The sequence below is a fragment of the Nipponia nippon genome, unplaced genomic scaffold (assembly GCF_047370975.1).
Source record: "Nipponia nippon isolate SJK-2023a ecotype South Korea unplaced genomic scaffold, ASM4737097v1 scaffold_6, whole genome shotgun sequence".
Lineage (NCBI taxonomy): Eukaryota > Metazoa > Chordata > Aves > Pelecaniformes > Threskiornithidae > Nipponia > Nipponia nippon.
The window spans coordinates 40751553-40758677 of record NW_028262380.1 but is presented as its reverse complement, the minus strand read 5'-3'; positions in this window follow the sequence as shown (position 1 = coordinate 40758677).

Below are 7125 nucleotides of genomic sequence, written 5' to 3'. Positions count from 1 at the left end.
TGACCCCAGGCCTTGCCCCGAGGACTATGCATGTAATAAGGACAAATTTCAAACCGAGAAAACTAGTAGTCTGTCGGCAACACGGTGGTTGTGTAGCGGGTCTGCAGTGCCCCGTTAGAGGAAAGCGGTTTAAGGAGAGGATAGGAAATAAATAACTTTCTAACACTTCAAGAACAAATCAAGAACATACGAAGCCAGGAAAGAGAAAGTATATGTTGATTTTTTTTTTTAATTTATTTATTAATATTTTAAACCACTATCAGAACAACTTCTTTTTTAGGTATTTTTGAGAACCTCTGGATCAAACTTCTATTTGAAAATGGATTTTGGTACAAGCTTTTTAAGATGGATCAGACGTTTAGGAGGGGTTAATTATTATTTTATATGGCAACTCAGTGTAACATCAATTTGATAACTCAGACTGAAACAAAAGTGTAGAACTTGACTGGCAGCTACTATATAACAGTTTCTATGTAATTTAAGAAAAGTTGGAAATACAAGATACACGTGCATAAGTTACAGAAGAAGTAGGTTTTTTTTTTTCCCTTTCGAGATTGTTGTACTTAATTAGATATCAATTCCAGGTGGGATGTCACCTGGAATTCTTTCATTTAGAATGATTGATTTTTAAGATCTAATCCGTTTTTATAAATCACTGTATGAGCATGACTCAGTTCAGGCCAATGATTTAATTCTATTGTGACTATTCTGACCTTAAATATTAAGCAAGCATGGGACGCTCAGTAAAAAATGTTATGGAATACTCTTCTGAATAAAAGCATTCAGATTTAATTTTTTACAGAAATTTGAGCTGTCTTTATTTTCCAGATCTGGTGATGATTAAGCAAAATCAACTAACTACAATAAAAATCAACTAAATTCAAATAAACTCTCATGTTTGGGGTTTTTTTTCCATAACAATTTAGCCGAATCTACACATGCACTGTCTCTAAGCCACTGATAAAACAAAAAGCTGGGAAACTGAGAGAAGCTGTGCGTGCCATTGAATACTATGTAAGAGTAAAAACTGTTACTGTGCTACCCACAGAAAATATAGCACCAACTATGCACGGTAGCAGACCAAGTACCTGGAAAGTATGTACGCAGATGTCAGGGTATGGAGTGTTATTCCCTCCCGTTAATATGCCTTCTGCCTAACCAAACACCTTATTTAAGCAGCTTGATAAGTACCACAGTTTTCAGAAGTGCAGGACACTTCCGACTAGCATTAGAGCGAATTGTTGGCCAGACTTCATTAGGGGGCTAAATAAGATCCTCAGAGTCCAACTGTAGGCATATACCTCCGATGCTTGTGTTCAGCTGCCTTAATCTGTAAAATTTCTTACCGTCTGCATAGTTGATTAACGTCACTCTTTCCCGAGTTTGCAAGTATTCCTGGACTCAAGCTTATTCGTGTGAGTTCTGTAGCTTGTACCTAAATATTTGCTTGTGTATCAGTTTTCACTTTGCACACGTTGTTTTGCCTTGATCCTGTAGTAGGGGAAGGGGTAGGATTTATTATGCATACTATTTATTATTTTATATGTTATTTCTGCAAAAGTTTTATAAGTTCTAATGAGATTTGCCACTTTGAACATGTAAGCATGTTCAGAGTATGAGAGAGAATGAAACTTGATTTGGTAAATCAATGAAATCAGGAATCAGAGTTTTAGAAACAGGTAGGCAACTGGTTTTAATTCTTTGACATTAAATTTAAAAATGTCGATGTCTGAAGTGGCGTCGCTATTTTCTCGTCATTTAATGTTATAACTCGACACTTTTGCCTTCCTAATATCTGCCTAATTGCCATTAGGTAGTCATAATAACAGAATTAAAGAGGCATTCTGGATAGATGTTTTAAATCAACACTAATCCTTGGTGAGTAGTATTCTTTTTTTAGGGTGAAATGCATTTGTTATTGACTCCCCAAAAACATATTCAGTTGGTGCTTTTTAGTCTCTTATTTCTGTCTTTTTTAGGTCTGTAGTAGGAAAAAATAAATGAAGATCAGCGTAGAAAGCTCTTCTCCACTAGGTCAATAATGTGGTTTAGAAGCAGGTTTGTGGCAACCAGACATCTGACGGCTTTTACTTGTCTTTCATCTCATGTCTATACTGTTTGCTCCATAAGACAACAGGAACAGCCAATACGAAGAAATTTGGGCTGCTTAAAAGTTATGTCAGCCTGTGCTTCTCTTAAGTATAGCTTAAAACAACATATTTCTTATCTCCTCAGTTTTTTTTTGTTTTTAATTAATCAATCTTTTATTATCTCCCTTCACAGAAGGGCAACATTTGTTTCTTTATTTTGTATATGATGTTACTACAATAGATAACAGGATATTGCAGTCTTTGTGATGATTTAGAACCAAGGAGGGGTTCTTTCTTTTTCCTTTTTTTTACGTGCTGTTTCTTTACCTCCTTTGCTTTTGGTTTTGCTCATGTTGGATTGACCTGCACATGTGCTGTAGACAGTCTTCTGGCTTGCATGCATACACACACATGTGGTGCATATACCAACAGGATCCACCATGAGAGCCTGCATGCATTCCTGCAAATAAAATTGCTCTCTCTTTTGAAAATGTGGCTTATTAACATGTCTCACTACAAATGAAAAAAAACCCCAAACCTCAAATTCAGCATATCCTGAGAGAGGAATGCTCAAAAGCAATGCTAATAACTGGGAGAGAGGTCTGTGTTCGTGACTGCTTTTAGATTCCCGTGTCTTTACAGGAGAAACCCTAGTACTGTGTGGGGTAGTCTTTCAGCTTTGAAAAATACACACACACTCATTGCAGTGACTGTGCCCTGAATACGTGCTTAGTGCATATTTTGATGATTAATCAATACATGTTGTTAAGGGCATTTTTGGTTTTCTGATTATATGGAAGCAGAAATAATTGTATGGCTCACAGAAAAATAGTATTTCTAAATATTGACATATTCACCAGTTAAAATGTCAGCAGAATAGTCTGCTAAATGACTACACTAAATTCTTTATTCTTCATTTTTGTAAATCATTTTATTGTTTTGAAAAAAAATCTCCACAAAATTTCAGAGGAAAATCACATTAATTCCTTTGAGATAACATTTATTATTCTGGTTATATGTAGAGCAAAACTGTAAACTCATAAAGTTATGTCTGCTTACACATTTTGTTCAGAAATTAGTTGTATTAATGAAATAGTCTTTTTTTAAAGCAAGAATAAAGGAAATCATTTTTGAACATCACAAACATTGCTGCCAAGCTTTGCATTTTATAAATCTCTTTAACATTCTTTAAATAACTTTATTCCCTCATCAGAGAAAAAAAAGATCCAACTTCTAACTGCTTTACTGGTAAAGGTATGAAAATTTGTTAAAAAGGAAGTATAGGATCAATTTACTGTTAAATGTATTACAGAAGTGAAATGTTAAAATGCTGCAATGGTATGTTGGAAGCATTTAATTTTGATAGGCATGATGTATAGCTAGGGAAGTAAGTGTACTCAAATAATTATGCTGTCTTTGAAAAACTAGGCAATTTAAAAGCAGATTATCCAATGAGACCGAAGTAGTAGTTGTCAAATTTTCAGGAAGTAATTAAACAAGCAGAGGGTCTCTCTTTTTTACTGGCCGTTTCTGGGTTACATAGGGATTATGAAGAGAGACAAGAAAAATGACAGAGCAGGCTAAACAGCACATCAAACTCCCCTTGAAGAAAGCTTTTTTTTTTTTTTTCTTATTGGCTTTCTGACTTACGAATAAGCTAGGTAACGCTTTGCGATATTTTTGGTGCAGGTATCTGTGAAAATGTGCCCTTTGGAAAAGCAAGACAGCATAGAGGGTTTTTTTTAAATACCTCTCAATGAAATCTGTGTTGCCCCAAAAGACTAGTTCCCTGTGTAGGGTTTGGGCTTTTTTTTCTTCTTCTTTTTTTTTCAGGGCTTTTGTTTAGACCTCGGCTCTTCTGGTCAGCTGCCATCTGGCACTCTGCCTTGTCTTTCCAAAAGTAGGGCCGCGATTGTTTCTCCAGCTGCTGTCGGTGCTGCCTGAGCCTTCGCACAGCTCCACACCGCTCATGGGGCGCCTCAGTCCTCCTCCGGCATACACAGCTCTGCTTTGTGACGCTCTGGTTTTTTCAGTTCACATGCAGCAACACGTAATAGCTGCCTCTGGGTTGATCGGCAAGATTATGCCTGGTAACGAGCAGCTATTCGCCTGGGTCTTGGTGCGGCTAAGAAGTTTCGGTGCCTGCCCCTTGGAGCAGAGAGCAAGGGTGTGCAGTGGGATCCTGCGCTTGCACTCCAGCGCTGGGATGCAGTTAGGTGATCAAAAAACACCCGCTGGCCGGCGGAAACATAGAGGGCAGGGCTGTGTCTTTAACCCCACCTATTTCCACTTGCCACTTGGTGGACAAAATTGTTCCATTTTTTATTATTCATAAGCCAAAATACTGCATGGAGAGGCAAGGTAATTCCATGACTTCCACTTCATATCCTAAATTTATTTTAAATACAGAAATTTGTTTTCTCCTAAAAAAAAAAAAAAATATTTGAGCCTTTACAGTTTTAAAAGAACTCAGTCTCTATCTTCCCTTTCCTGGGTGTCTGACTAAGCTGAGCAACAATAACACAACCGTGTGCTGTTCTTTTTATTTAGAGTAACGACAATTGCAGTTGATAAGGAACTTGATCCAGCAATTACCAGAAGATGTCTTTTGGATGAGGCACCTCAGGGAATTTCTGCAGAACAATTTATACTTTCTCAGTCCCAGGTGGGCTCGGGTTTAGTTGTGATTATTCAGAGTCAAATTCAAGGTACACAGGAAATTTTAGAATCAAAAAATACACAGTTATGGAATAGTAGTCATACAGACACAAAAGGAAAGCAGAATTAAATATTTGAGTCCAGAACTGTGATTCATAAATCCTAAAGCTTTTATTGTACTTAATCCATACTTGTGGCTTTTAGTTTTTGTCCCCACAGGCAGGTTTCAGTAGCCATAAACAAGTCACGCAAAATTTAGTGGTTTTGTAAATTTTAATGTAATTGTCCTAGGAATCAACCCTTGAGTATCCAGGTAGTGAGTGTTGTATCAAATCAAGAGGTTTTCTGACTTCAGGAAGATGAAAAAAAATCTAATTTATCTACAGTATGTATTCTGCAGCATCTCTAATAATACAGTGTACTCTGATTGCAGGAAAAGTTCAGTAGTTCTTTCTTGTTCTCACTTCCATGCCAGGGTCCTCTGGTAGTGAGGGTCAGATGGCAAGGTCAGGCTATCCCAGGAAAAAGAACAGCCAACTTCAGGGCAGCTAAAATGTTTGGGTACTTTGAACCATGGCTGAGTTTTGGATTCTCTAACAGGACAGAGAGCCCTGAACAGTAAGTCTAGTTCAAAGCAGGGCTTTGGCACATAGACACTTCTTTGGAAGGGTGTATGTATCTCATATCAGTCATTTTAAAGTGAAATAGAGCTGAAACCTGAGGCTCTTTAGAATATAGATTAACTTTAATAGTGTTTATGAATTTGTAACAATGAAGTATCTAGTGTTTGGCAGTAAGGCAGTACTCATGCAGTTTTCTTAAAAAATCCCCACAATATACATACAAAAAGAAGCCCAGTTCTTTAAAGAGTGACTCCATTTCAGCTGTGCCCTCTTTTGTCCAAATGTCATCTTGCCATCAAAGATATATTCCTAAATTTGTATACACTGAGCTGATCTTCAGGCAGGAAAATAAATAAAGCTTAGCATACAATTGTGCAATTTTGTATGTGTGTTACTCCTTTTCTTTCTATTCTTGGCAGGCACACAGTGTCTTTCTAAAAGCAGCCTAGCCATAATTTGCAAGATAGCCAAATTAATAAGCACTGCCTGAATAATAAGATGTGCTACTTCCACCACAGGGCTCGCGAGCTGTTTGGCAGGATTGTTGGCTCAGGCGAATGGAGACACGCAGCTTCTGGATATCTATGCTGACTGTACAAAGCAGCTCACATCACTCTGCGCCATCCTCCCAGCTCTTCTTGGTCTAGTACCGGGACAGTTCTTTAGGAGCCCTGGCTACCTATGGTCTCCTTTTGATAACAGCTCACCATCCATCTCATGCCAACGCCCACAGAACATATTTCCAAAGTGTATAGAAGCAGGAATGTAGGAATCTGATACATAAGTGTCCAGCCATGAAAATGGCTTTCATCCTTATTCTAAAATTTCCATCCCACTTTCTCTGTATATTCCAGTAGAGCAGACGCAAGAGGAGAAATCACCACGGTCCCATCGCAGAAGGTGAGGCAGCAGATCAGATCACTGCAGCAGGTTTCTCTCAGAAATGCCTCAGTAAAGGGTCATAGGCAGTAAAAAGCACTCCTGTCTTTCCATGAGCCTTTGGGAAATGTCCCGCAGTGCCCAGATTTGCCATTGCACTGCACAGAGCAGTAAGCAACACCTGAGACCACTTGGGGGGACTCAAGGTCCACCTGACTGGACTCTCAGAAAAATACGAAGGGAACCTAAGTATTTTGAATAGCCAGGCCAGCACTATAATTGCCTACAAGTAGTCATCTCTCTCTTGACTTGTTCCTGAGGCATGACATTTCTCCTGCGAGCACACAGCTGACCCTGCCATTTTCAGTTGCCTAAAGAGCTAGTTCTCCCCCACACCAGCCAGTGCTTCAGCTACTCTCTCACCTGGCACGAGGGCTAGCGTGGAAACTTTCCATATTGATAACAGAGCCAGAAAAGGCTCTCTCCACCTTCTTTTTTCCCCTCTCATACAATAGACTAATGCAGGATTTCTCTCTAAGTCATAAGGATTTATAGCTGTTTACCTTACCCGTTCCCTGCTTTAAACTGCAGGACGTAGACTTCTGATTAATGCTGCTGACTACTGCACAACAGCCGCTGTGCTCTGTTAGGAGGACGGGAAGTCACCGATGGGATCTCTTGGAGCAAAATTTCCTTTTAATAAGTCCATAGTTGCCCATGCAGCAAATAAACCAACAACATTTCCATAAGTAAACCTTAGAAGCGAACTTGTAAATGAAACGTACACTTTCGTTTTTAAAGTGGGAATTCGAGAACTTTTGTAAGAAGTTTTTTTTTTAATTTTTGAAGCAATCAGCTTAAATGTTTTCACTTCC